The sequence below is a fragment of the Carcharodon carcharias genome, chromosome 7 (assembly GCF_017639515.1).
Source record: "Carcharodon carcharias isolate sCarCar2 chromosome 7, sCarCar2.pri, whole genome shotgun sequence".
Classification (NCBI taxonomy): Eukaryota; Metazoa; Chordata; class Chondrichthyes; order Lamniformes; family Lamnidae; genus Carcharodon; species Carcharodon carcharias.
The window spans coordinates 100,741,972-100,755,858 of NC_054473.1; the positions used below are offsets into that span (position 1 = coordinate 100,741,972).

At 52.6% G+C, this 13,887-nt stretch overlaps 1 protein-coding gene across 1 annotated transcript in view; it reads right to left on the bottom strand.

Annotated features, from left to right (window-relative positions):
- mrps25 (mitochondrial ribosomal protein S25) overlaps positions 1 to 13,887 on the bottom strand; it is a 51,602-nt gene that overhangs the window by 16,644 nt on the left and 21,071 nt on the right. The window lies entirely within an intron of this gene.

The following is a 13,887-nucleotide window of genomic DNA, read 5'->3' on the forward strand; positions in this document are numbered from 1 at the left end:
TGAGCCAGACACACCCGGCATCTACAGGGCAGTTGTAAAGAACATATCTTTTTATTTCTGTTAGACTGTTGTAAAGAACATATCTTTTATGGACTCCACATTACAAAATTACAATGGCTGCAGTTTGAAAGACATGTCTGCTGGAACAGTGTGAGGGATTTATACAATGTTGCTGTCCTAGAACAGAGTGTGCCACGAAAGACAGGGTGGTGCCAAGGACTCCGGTCTAACGGGGAACTGCTTAGCAACAACATTTTCATTAGCTCCTAACCAGCTGACCAGGGTTTGTGTGAGAGCAGTGCAGCAGAGAAAAAAGCTCCTAGCCTGAAAAAAGGCCTAAAGCCTTTTTCTCCTGTGTGTGTAAGATTCTAGTTATTTTTAGATATTTTTCCCCTCACATCTCTATAACCTGCTCTCTCTCTGAAAAACCCCTGACAAGAGGAAAAGGGGAAAATCACCGTTAGAGATATTGAAAAGCAAGTGCTCAACCAGTGAATCAAAGACCGAAAACGCTGGAAGACCACCTTGTGCTATCAACAAAGAACTGAAAGGAATTTGGAAGACATAGATCCAAATCAACCCATCGAATGTTGTACTCCAATATTGATGCTACTGAATTGCTATATCCCACCCTCAATATCCATGTTTTTGTGTGCCTTATGTGTCTTGTATGTGTGTGCATCAGGATTTAAGGAAGGGTAGAGTTTAGGCTACAGAGTTAGAAATTAGCAGCTACATGTTTCTTTCTTGTACCACTGGTTAAAGACAATTGGCTCAATAAAGTTATTCACTTGTTAAGTTTACAAACCTGGTGCTCATATTCTGTTCACCTAAATTAAACAATCAGGTGGTTTGATCAAAGTTTTCACATTTGTCGTGGCTCAGGGAGCAGTGGGGCTTCATATTACAGCACACTATCCCCAGTGAGTCATGACATGGTGAACCATTGAACACGACACGTTTGGTATCCACAGGGCACTGATCCACTGAACCAGACACACCCAACATCCATGGGGCAGTGATCTATTGAACCAGACGTGTCCAGAATACATGCGGCAGTGATCCAATGAACCAGACACACCAGCATCCACAGGACAGTGACACTGAACCAGACATGTCCAGCATCAACAGGACAGTGATCCACTGATTCAGACATGTCCCGCATCCACAGGGCTGTGACCCACTGAATCAGGCACATCCAGCATCCACAGGGCAGAGAAGCACTGAACCAGACATGCCCAGCACCCACAGGGCAGTGATCTACTGAACGAGGCACGTCTAGCATCAATGGGGCAGTGATCCACTGAACCAGACACATCCACAAGGCAGTGATCCACTGAACCAGGCACGCCGACCATCCAAAGCAAAGTAATCCACTGAACCAGACACACCTGACACCACAGGGCAAGAGCCCACTGTAACAGCCACACCCGGCATCCACAGGGCAGTGATCCACTGAACCAGACACACCCAGGGTCCCCAGGGCAGTGATCCACTGAACCAGACACACCCAGCATCCACAGGGCAGTGATCCACTGAACCACAAACATCCAGCATGCACTGGGCAGTGATCCACTGAAACAGACACGCCCAGCATCCACAGGACAGTAATCCAATGAACCAGACACACCCAGCATCCAGTAGGCAGTGATCTACTGAACCAGACGTCCAGCATGCAAAGGGCAATGATCCACAGGACCAGACATACCCAGTATGCATAGGCAGTGATCCACTGAGCCAGGCATGTCCAGCATGCACAGAGCAGTGATCCACTGAACCAGACTTGTCAAGCATCCACAGAGCAGTAATACACTGAATCAGACACACCTGGCATCCACGGGACAGTGATCCACAGAACCAGACACACCCAGGGACCCCAGGACAGCGATCCACTGAACCAAATCAAACACATACAACAACCACAGGGCAGTGATCTACTGAACCAGACATATCCAGCATCCACAGGGCAGTGATACACTGAACCAGACACACCTGCATCCACAGGGCAGTGATCCACTGAACCAGATGTGTCCAGCATCCATGGGGCAGTGATCCAATGTACCAGACACACCTGATACTCTCAGAGCAGTGATCCACTGAAACATGCCACACCTGGCATTTACAGGGCAGTGATCCACTGAACCAGACACACCCTGCATCAACAGGGCAGTCATTCATTGTACCAGACACAACTGGCATCCACAGGACAGTGATCCACTGAACCAGATGCATCCAGCACGCATGGAGCAGTGATCCAATGAACCAGGCACGCCTGATACTCACAGGGCTGAGATCCACTGAACCAGAAATATCAAGGATCCACAGGACCAGACACATCCAGCACGCACAGGGCAGTGATCCACTGAACCAGACATGCCCGACATCCACAAAACAGTAATCCACTGGACCAGACATGTCCGGCACCAAATGGGGCAGAGATCCACTGAACAGACACATCCACAAGGCAGTGATCCACTGAATCAGGGATGCCGACCATCCACAGTAGAGTAATCCACTGAACCAGACACACCTGACACCACAGGGCAAGAGACACTGTACCAGCCACACCCGGCGTCCACGGGGCAGTGATCCACTGAACCAGACAAACCCAGGGTCCCTAGGACAGTGATCCACTGAACCAAACCAAACACATACAACAACCGCAGGGCAGTGATCCACTGGACCAGACATATCCAGCATCCACAGGGCAGTGATCCACTGAACCAGACACACCTGGCATCCACAGCGCAGTGATCCACTGAACCACAAACATGCAGCATCCACAGGGCAGTAATCCACGGAACCAGACATGTCCAGCATGCACAGGGCAGTGATCCACAGGACCAGACACACACAGCATGCGTAGGCAGTGATCCCATGACACAGGCATGTCCAGCATGCACAGAGCTGTGATCCACTGAACCAGACTTGTCAAGCATCCACACAGCAGTAATACACTGAACCAGACAGACCTGGCATCCACAGGACAGTGATCCACTGAACCAGATATGCCCGGCACTGACAGAGCAGAGATCCACTGGATCAGGCATATCCCCAGGGTAGTGATCCACTGAACTGAACCAAACCAAAGACATCCAGCAACCGCATGCAGTGATCCACTGAAACAGACACGCCCAGCATCCACAGGGCAGTGATCCACTGAACCAGATGTGTCCAGCATCCATGGGGCAGTGATCCAATGTACCAGACACACCTGATACTCTCAGAGCAGTGATCCATTGAAACAGGCCACACCTGGCATTTACAGGGCAGTGATCCACTGAACCAGGCACACCATGCATCAACAGGGCAGTGATTGATTGTACCAGACACAACTGGCATCCACAGGACAGTGATCCACTGAACCAGATGCATCCAGCACCCACGGAGCAGTGATCCAATGAACCAGACACACCTGACACCACAGGGCAAGCGACACTGTACCAGCCACACCCGGCATCCACGGGGTAGTGATCCACTGAACCAGACAAACCCAGGTTCCCCAGAGCAGTGATCCACTGAACCAAACCAAACACATACAACAACCGCAGGGCAGTGATCCACTGGACCAGACATATCCAGCATCCACAGGGCAGTGATCCACTGAACCAGACACACCTGGCATCCACAGCGCAGTGATCCACTGAACCACAAACAGGCAGCATCCACAGGGCAGTAATCCACTGAACCAGACATGTCCTGCATTCACAGGGCAGTGATCCACAGGACCAGACACACACAGCATGCGTAGGCAGTGATCCATGAGTCAGGCATGTCCAGCATGCACAGAGCTGTGATCCACTGAACCAGACTTGTCAAGCATCCACACAGCAGTAATACAATGAACCAGACAGACCTGGCATCCACAGGACAGTGATCCACTGAACCAAATCAAACACATACAACAACCACAGGGCAGTGATCTACTGAACCAGACATATCCAGCATCCACAGGGCAGTGATACACTGAACCAGACACACCTACATCCACAGGGCAGTGATCCACTGAACCAGATGTGTCCAGCATCCATGGGGCAGTGATCCAATGTACCAGACACACCTGATACTCTCAGAGCAGTGATCCACTGAAACATGCCACACCTGGCATTTACAGGGCAGTGATCCACTGAACCAGGCACACCCTGCATCAACAGGGCAGTCATTCATTGTACCAGACACAACTGGCATCCACAGGACAGTGATCCACTGAACCAGATGCATCCAGCACGCATGGAGCAGTGATCCAATGAACCAGGCACGTCTGATACTCACAGGGCCGAGATCCACTGAACCAGAAATATTAAGGAACCACAGGACCAGACACATCCAGCACGCACAGGGCAGTGATCCACTGAACCAGACATGCCCGACACCCACAAAACAGTAATCCACTGAACCAGACATGTCCGGCACCAATGGGGCAGAGATCCACTGAACAGACACATCCACAAGGCAGTGATCCACTGAACCAGGCATGCCGACCATCCACAGTAAAGTAATCCACTGAACCAGACACACCTGACACCACAGGGCAAGAGACACTGTACCAGCCACACCCGGCGTCCACGGGGCAGTGATCCACTGAACCAGACAAACCCAGGGTCCCCAGGACAGTGATCCACTGAACCAAACCAAACACATACAACAACCGCAGGGCAGTGATCCACTGGACCAGACATATCCAGCATCCACAAGGCAGTGATCCACTGAACCAGACACACCTGGCAACCACAGCGCAGTGATCCACTGAACCACAAACATGCAGCATCCACAGGGCAGTAATCCACTGAACCAGACATGTCCAGCATGCACAGGGCATTGATCCACAGGACCAGACACACATAGCATGCGTAGGCAGTGATCCCATGACACAGGCATGTCCAGCATGCACAGAGCTGTGATCCACTGAACCAGACTTGTCAAGCATCCACACAGCAGTGATCCAATGTACCAGACACACCTGATACTCTCAGAGCAGTGATCCACTGAAACATGCCACACCTGGCATTTACAGGGCAGTGATCCACTGAACCAGGCACACCATGCATCAACAGGGCAGTGATTGATTGTACCAGACACAACTGGCATCCACAGGACAGTGATCCACTGAACCAGATGCATCCAGCACCCACGGAGCAGTGATCCAATGAACCAGACACACCTGACACCACAGGGCAAGAGACACTGTACCAGCCACACCCGGCATCCACGGGGCAGTGATCCACTGAACCAGACAAACCCAGGTTCCCCAGGGCAGTGATCCACTGAACCAAACCAAACACATACAACAACCGCAGGGCAGTGATCCACTGGACCAGACATATCCAGCATCCACAGGGCAGTGATCCACTGAACCAGACACACCAGGCATCCACAGGGCAGTGATCCACAGGACCAGACACACACAGCATGCGTAGGCAGTGATCCATGAGCCAGGCATGTCCAGCATGCACAGAGCTGTGATCCACTGAACCAGACTTGTCAAGCATCCACAGAGCAGTAATACAATGAACCAGACAGACCTGGCATCCACAGGACAGTGATCCACAGAACCAGACACACCCAGGGACCCCAGGACAGTGATCCACTGAACCAAATCAAACACATACAACAACCACAGGGCTGTGATCTACTGAACCAGACATATCCAGCATCCACAGGGCAGTGATACACTGAACCAGACACACCTGCATCCACAGGGCAGTGATCCACTGAACCAGATGTGTCCAGCATCCATGGGGCAGTGATCCAATGTACCAGACACACCTGATACTCTCAGAGCAGTGATCCACTGAAACATGCCACACCTGGCATTTACAGGGCAGTGGTCCACTGAAGCAGGCACACCCTGCATCAACAGGGCAGTGATTCATTGTACCAGACACAACTGGCATCCACAGGACAGTGATCCACTGAACCAGATGCATCCAGCACCCATGGAGCAGTGATCCAATGAACCAGACACGCCTGATACTCACAGGGCAGAGATCCACTGAACCAAAAATATCAAGGATCCACAGGACCAGACACATCCAGCACGCACAGGGCAGTGATCCACTGAACCAGACATGCCCGACATCCACAAAACAGTAATCCACGGAACCAGACATGTCCGGCACCAATGGGGCAGAGATCCACTGAACAGACACATCCACAAGGCAGTGATCCACTGAACCAGACATGCCGACCATCCACAGTAAAGTAATCCACTGCACCAGACACACCTGACACCACAGGGCAAGAGACACTGTACCAGCCACACCCGGCGTCCACGGGGCAGTGATCCACTGAACCAGACAAACCCAGGGTCCCTAGGACAGTGATCCACTGAACCAAACCAAACACATACAACAACCGCAGGGCAGTGATCCACTGGACCAGACATATCCAGCATCCACAAGGCAGTGATCCACTGAACCAGACACGCCTGGCATCCACAGCGCAGTGATCCACTGAACCACAAACATGCAGCATCCACAGGGCAGTAATCCACGGAACCAGACATGTCCAGCATGCACAGGGCAGGGATCCACAGGACCAGACACACACAGCATGCGTAGGCAGTGATCTCATGACACAGGCATGTCCAGCATGCACAGAGCTGTGATCCACTGAACCAGATTTGTCAAGCATCCACACAGCAGTAATACACTGAACCAGACAGACCTAGCATCCACAGGACAGTGATCCACTGAACCAGATATGCCCGGCACTGACAGAGCAGAGATCCACTGAATCAGACATATCCCCAGGGTAGTGACCCACTGAACTGAACCAAACCAAAGACATCCAGCAACCGCATGCAGTGATCCACTGAAACAGACACGCCCAGCATCCACAGGGCAGTGATCCACTGAAACAGACTTGTCAAGCATCCACACAGCAGTAATACACTGAACCAGACACACTTGACATCCACAGGACAGTGATCCACAGGACCAGACACATCCATCATGCGCAGGGCGGTGTTCCACTGAACCAGACATGCCCGGCATCCACAAAACAGTAATCCACTGAACCGGACATGCCCGGCACCGACAGGGCAGAGATCCACTGAAACAGACACATCCACAGGGCAGTGATGCACTGAAACATGCCACACCTGGCATTTACAGGGCAGTGATCCACTGAACCAGGCACACCATGCATCAACAGGGCAGTGATTGATTGTACCAGACACAACTGGCATCCACAGGACAGTGATCCAATGAACCAGGCACGCCTGATACTCACAGGGCAGAGATCCACTGAACCAGAAATGTCAAGGATCCACAGGACCAGACACATCCAGCACGCACAGGGCAGTGATCCACTGAACCAGACATGCCCGACACCCACAAAACAGTAATCCACTGAACCAGACATGTCCGGCACCAACGGGGCAGAGATCCACTTAAATAGACACATCCACAGAGCAGTGATCCACTGAACCAGGCACGCCAACCATCCACAGCGAAGTAATCCACTGAATCAGACACACCTGACACCACAGGGCAAGAGCCACTGTACCAGCCACACCCGGCATCCACAGGGCAGTGATCCACTGAACCAGACACACCCAGGGTCCGCAGGACAGTGATCCACTGAACCAGGCATGCCCGGCATCCACAAAACAGTCATCCACTGAACCAGATATGCCCGGCACTGACAGAGCAGAGATCCACTGAATCAGACATATCCCCAGGGTAGTGATCCACTGAACTGAACCAAACCAAAGACATCCAGCAACCGCATGCAGTGATCCACTGAAACAGACACGGCCAGCATCCACAGGGCAGTGATCCACTGAAACAGACTTGTCAAGCATCCACACAGCAGTAATACACTGAACCAGACACACCTGGCATCCACAGCGCAGTGATCCACTGAACCACAAACATGCAGCATCCACAGGGCAGTAATCCACTGAACCAGACATGTCCAACATGCACAGGGCAGTGATCCACAGGACCAGACACACACAGCATGCGTAGGCAGTGATCCATGAGTCAGGCATGTCCAGCATGCACAGAGCTGTGATCCACTGAACCAGACTTGTCAAGCATCCACACAGCAGTAATACACTGAACCAGACAGACCTGGCATCCACGGGACAGTGATCCACAGGACCAGACACACCCATCATGCACAGGGCGGTGATCCACTGAACCAGACATGCCCGGCATCCACAAAACAGTAACCCACTGAACCAGATATGCCCGGCACTGACAGAGCAGAGATCCACTGAATCAGACACATCCCCAGGGTAATGATCCACTGAACTGAACCAAACCAAAGACATCCAGCAACCGCATGCCGTGATCCACTGAAACAGACACGCCCAGCATCCACAGGGCAGTGATCCACTGAAACAGACTTGTCAAGCATCCACACAGCAGTAACACACTGAACCAGACACACTTGACATCCACAGGACAGTGATCCACAGGACCAGACACATCCATCATGCACAGGGCGGTGATCCACTGAACCAGACATGCCCGGCACCCACAAAACAGTAATCCACTGAACCAGATATGCCCGGCACTGACAGAGCAGAGATCCACTGAATCAGGCACATCCCCAGGGCAGTGATCCACTGAACTGAACCAAACCAAACACATCCAGCAACCGCAGGGCATTGATCCACTGAACCAGACACACCCAGCATCCACAGGGCAGGGATCCACTGAACCAGACTTGTCAAGCATCCACAGAGCAGTATACACTGAACCAGACACACCTGACACCCAAAGGGCAGTGATCCACTGAACCAGGCACACCAGGCATCCACAGGGCAGTGATCCACAGGACAAGACACATCCAGCATGCACAGGGTGGTGATCCAGTGAACCAGACATGCGTGGCACCCAAAAAACAGTAATCCACTGAACCAGACATGCCTGGCACCGACAGGGCAGAGATTCACTGAAACAGACACATCCACAGGGCAGTGATACACTGAACCAGGAACGCCGACCATCCACGGTAAAGTAATCCACTGAACCAGACACAACTGACACCACAGGGCAACAGCCACTGTACTAGACACACCCAGCATCCACAGGGCAGTGATCCACAGAAGCAGACTTGTCAAGCATCCACAGAGCATTAATATACTGAACCAGGCACACCTGATACTCACAGGGCAGTGATCCAATAAATCAGCCACACCCAGCATCCACAGGAGAGTGACCAACTGAACCAGACATGTCCAGCATCAACAGGACAGTGATCCACTGATCCAGACATGTCCTGCATCCACAGGGCTGTGATCCACTGAATCAGACACACCTGACACCCACAGGACAGTGATCAACTGAACCAGGCACACCTGGCATCCACAGGGCAGTGATCCACAGGACCAGACACATCCAGCATGCACAGGGTGGTGATCCACTAAACCACAACATGCGCGGCACCCACAAAACAGTAATCCACTGAACCAGACACATCCACAGGGCAGTGATTCACTGAACCAGACGTGCCTGGCATCCACAGAGCAGTGATCCACTGAACGAGCCACATTCAGCATACATGGGCAGTGATCCATTGAACCAGGCATGCCTGATACCCAGAGGGCTGTGATTCACTGAAGCAGCCACACCAGCATCCACAGGACAGTGATCCACTGAACCAGATGCATCCAGCACCCATGGGGCAGTGATCCAATGAACCAGGCACGCCTAATACTCACAGGGCAGAGATCCACTGAACCAGAAATATCAAGGATCCACAGGACCAGACACACCCAGCACGCACAGGGCAGTGATCCACTGAACAAGAGATGCCCGACATCCACAAAACAGTAATCCACTGAACCAGCCATGTCCGGCACCAACGGGGCAGAGATCCACTGAACCAGACACATCCACAAGGCAGTGATCCACTGAACCAGGCATGCCATCCAGCCACAGTAAAGTAATCCACTGAACCAGACACACCTGACACCACAGGGCAAGAGACACTGTACCAGCCACACCCGGCATCCACAGGGCAGTGATCCACTGAACCAGACACACCCAGGGTCCCCAGGACAGTGGTCCACTGAACCAGACACGTCCAGCATCCACTGGGCAAGTGATCTACTGAACGAGGCACATCTAGCATCCACAGAGCAGTGATCCACTGAACGAGCCATGTTCAGCAGACATGGCCCGTGATCTACTGAATGAGGCACGTCTAGCATCCACAGAGAAGTGATCCACTGAACGAGCCACGTTCAGCATACATGGGCAGTGATCCATTGAACCAGGCACGCCTGATACCCAGAGGGCTGTGATTCACTGAAGCAGCCACACCAGCATCCACAGGACAGTGATCCACTGAACCAGATGCATTCAGCATCCATGGGGTAGTGATCCACTGAACCAGCCACACTTGGCATCCACAGGGCAGTGATCCACTGAACCAGACACAACTAACACCCACTGGGCTGTGATTCACTGAATCAGCCACACCTGGCATCCACAGGATATTGATCCATTGAACCAGACATGCCCAACATACAGAGGACAGCGATCCACTGAATCAGGCACGTCCAGCATCCATGGGGCAGTGATCCAATGAACCAGACACACCTGATACTTACAGAGCAGTGATCCACTGAAACATGCCACACCTGGCATTTACAGGGCAGTAATCCACTGAACCAGACACACCCTGCATCAACAGGACAGTGATCCACTGATCCAGACATGTCCTGCATCCACAGGGCTGTGATCCACTGAATCAGACACACCTGACACCCACAGGGCAGTGATCCACTGAACCAGACACACCCAGGGTCCCCAGGACAGTGATCCACTGAACCAGACACACCCGGCATCCACTGGGCAGTGATCTACTGAACGAGACACGTCTAGCATCCATGGGGCAGTGAACCACTACAACTGACACACTGATACCCACAGGGCAGTGATTCACTGAACCAGACGCGCCCGGCATCCACAGAGCAGTGATCCACTGAACGAGCCACGTTCAGCATACATGGGCAGTGATCCATTGAACCAGGCACGCCTGATACCCAGAGGGCTGTGATTCACTGAAGCAGCCACACCAGCATCCACAGGACAGTGATCCACTGAACCAGATGCATTCAGCATCCATGGGGTAGTGATCCACTGAACCAGCCACACTTGGCATCCACAGGGCAGTGATCCACTGAACCAGACACAACTAATGCCCACTGGGCGGTGATTCACTGAATCAGCCACACCTGGCATCCACAGGATATTGATCCATTGAACCAGACATGCCCAACAGACAGAGGACAGCGATCCATTGAATCAGGCACGTCCAGCATCCATGGGGCAGTGATCCAATGAACCAGACACACCTGATACTTACAAAGCAGTGATCCACTGAAACATGCCACACCTGGCATTTACAGGGCAGTAATCCACTGAACCAGACACACCCTGCATCAACAGGGCAGTGATTCATTGTACCAGACACACCTGGCATCCACAGGACAGTGACACACTGAACCAGATGCATCTAGCACCCATGGCGCAGTGATCCAATGAACCAGACATGCCTGATACTCACAGGGCAGAGATCCACTGAACCAGACACATCAAGGATCCACAGGGCAGACATCCACAGGACCAGACACATCCAGCACGCACAGGGCAGTGATCCACTGAACCAGACATGCCCGACATCCACAAAACAGTAATCCACTGAACCAGACATGTCCGGCACTGACTGGGCAGAGATCCACTGAACCAGACACATCCACAAGGCAGTGATCCACTGAACCAGGCACGCCGACCATTCACGGCGAAGTGATCCACTGAACCAGACACACCTGACACCACCGGGCAAGAGGCACTGTACCAGCCACACCCGGCATCCACAGGGCAGTAATCCACTGAATCAGGCACATCCAGGGTCCCCAGGACAGTGATGTGCTGAACCAAACGAAACACATCCAGCAATTGCAGGGCATTGATTCACTGAACCAGGCACACCGGACACCCATAGGGCAGTGATTCACTGAACCAGACATGTCAAGCATCCTCAGAGCATTAATACACTGAACCAGACATACCTGACACCCACAGGGCAGTGATCCACTGAACCAGCCACACCTGGCATCCACAGGGCAGTGATCCACTGAACCAGACACACCTGACATCCACAGGGCAGTGATCCACGGAACCAAACCAAACACATCCAGCAACCGCAGGGCAGTGATTAACTGAACCAGACACATCCAGCATCCACAGGGCAGTGATCCACTGGAACAGACTTGTCAAGCATCCACAGAGCAGTAATACACTGAACCAGACCACACCTGACACCCACAGGGCAGTGATCCACTGAACCAGCCACACCTGGCATCCACAGGGCAGTGATCCACTGAGCCAGAAATATCAAGGATCCACAGGACCAGACACATCCAGCACGCACAGGGCAGTGATCCACTGAACAAGAGATGCCCAACATCCACAAAACAGTAATCCACTGAACCAGACATGTCCGGCACCAACGGGGCAGAGATCCACTGAACCAGACACATCCACAAGGCAGTGATCCACTGAATCAGGCATGCTGACCATCCAGAGTAAAGTAATCCACTGAACCAGACACACCTGACAACACAGGGCAAGAGACACTGTACCAGCCACACGCGGCACCCACAGGGCAGTGATCCACTGAACCAGACACACCCAGGGTCCCCAGGACAGCGATCCACTGAACCAGACACCTCCGGCATCCACTGGGCAGTGATCTACTGAACGAGGCACGTCTAGCATCCATGGGGCAGTGATCCACTGCAACTGACACACTGATACCCACAGGGCAGTGATTCACTGAACCAGACGCGCCCGGCATCCACAGAGCAGTGATCCACTGAACGAGGCACGTCTAGCATCCATGGGGCAGTGATCCACTGCAACTGACACACTGATACCCAAAGGGCAGTGATTCACTGAACCAGACACGCCCGGCATCCACAGAGCAGTGATCCACTGAACGAGCCACATTCAGCATACGTGGGCACTGATCCATTGAACCAGGCACGCCTGATACCCAGAGGGCTGTGATTCACTGAAGCAGCCACACCAGCATCCACAGGACAGTGATCCACTGAATCAGATGCATTCAGCATCCATGGGGTAGTGATCCACTGAACCAGCCACACTTGGCATCCACAGGGCAGTGCTCCACTGCACCAGACACAACTAATACCCACTGGGCGGTGATTCACTGAATCAGCCACACCTGGCATCCACAGGATATTGATCCATTGAACCAGACATGCCCAACATACAGAGGACGGCGATCTATTGAATCAGGCACGTCCAGCATCCATGGGGCAGTGATCCAATGAACCAGAAACACCTGATACTTACAGAGCAGTGATCCACTGAAACATGCCACACCTGGCATTTACAGGGCAGTAATCCACTGAACCAGACATACCCTGCATCAACAGGACAGTGTTCCACTGATCCAGACATATCCTGCATCCACAGGGCTGTGATCCACTGAATCAGACACACCTGACACCCACAGGGCAGTGATCCACTGAACCAGGCACACCTGGCATCCACAGGGCAGTGATCCACAGGACCAGACACATCCAGCATGCACAGGGTGGTGATCCACTAAACCACAACATGCGCGGCACCCACAAAACAGTAATCCACTGAACCAGACATGCTCGGCACCGACAAGACAGAGATCCACTGAACCAGACACATCCACAGGGCAGTGATTCACTGAACCAGACGTGCCTGGCATCCACAGGGCAGTGATCCACTGAACGAGCCACGTTCGGCATACATGGGCAGTGATCCATTGAACCAGGCATGCCTGATACCCAGAGGGCTGTGTTTCACTGAAGCAGCCACACCAGCATCCACAGGACAGTGATCCACTGAACCAGATGCATCC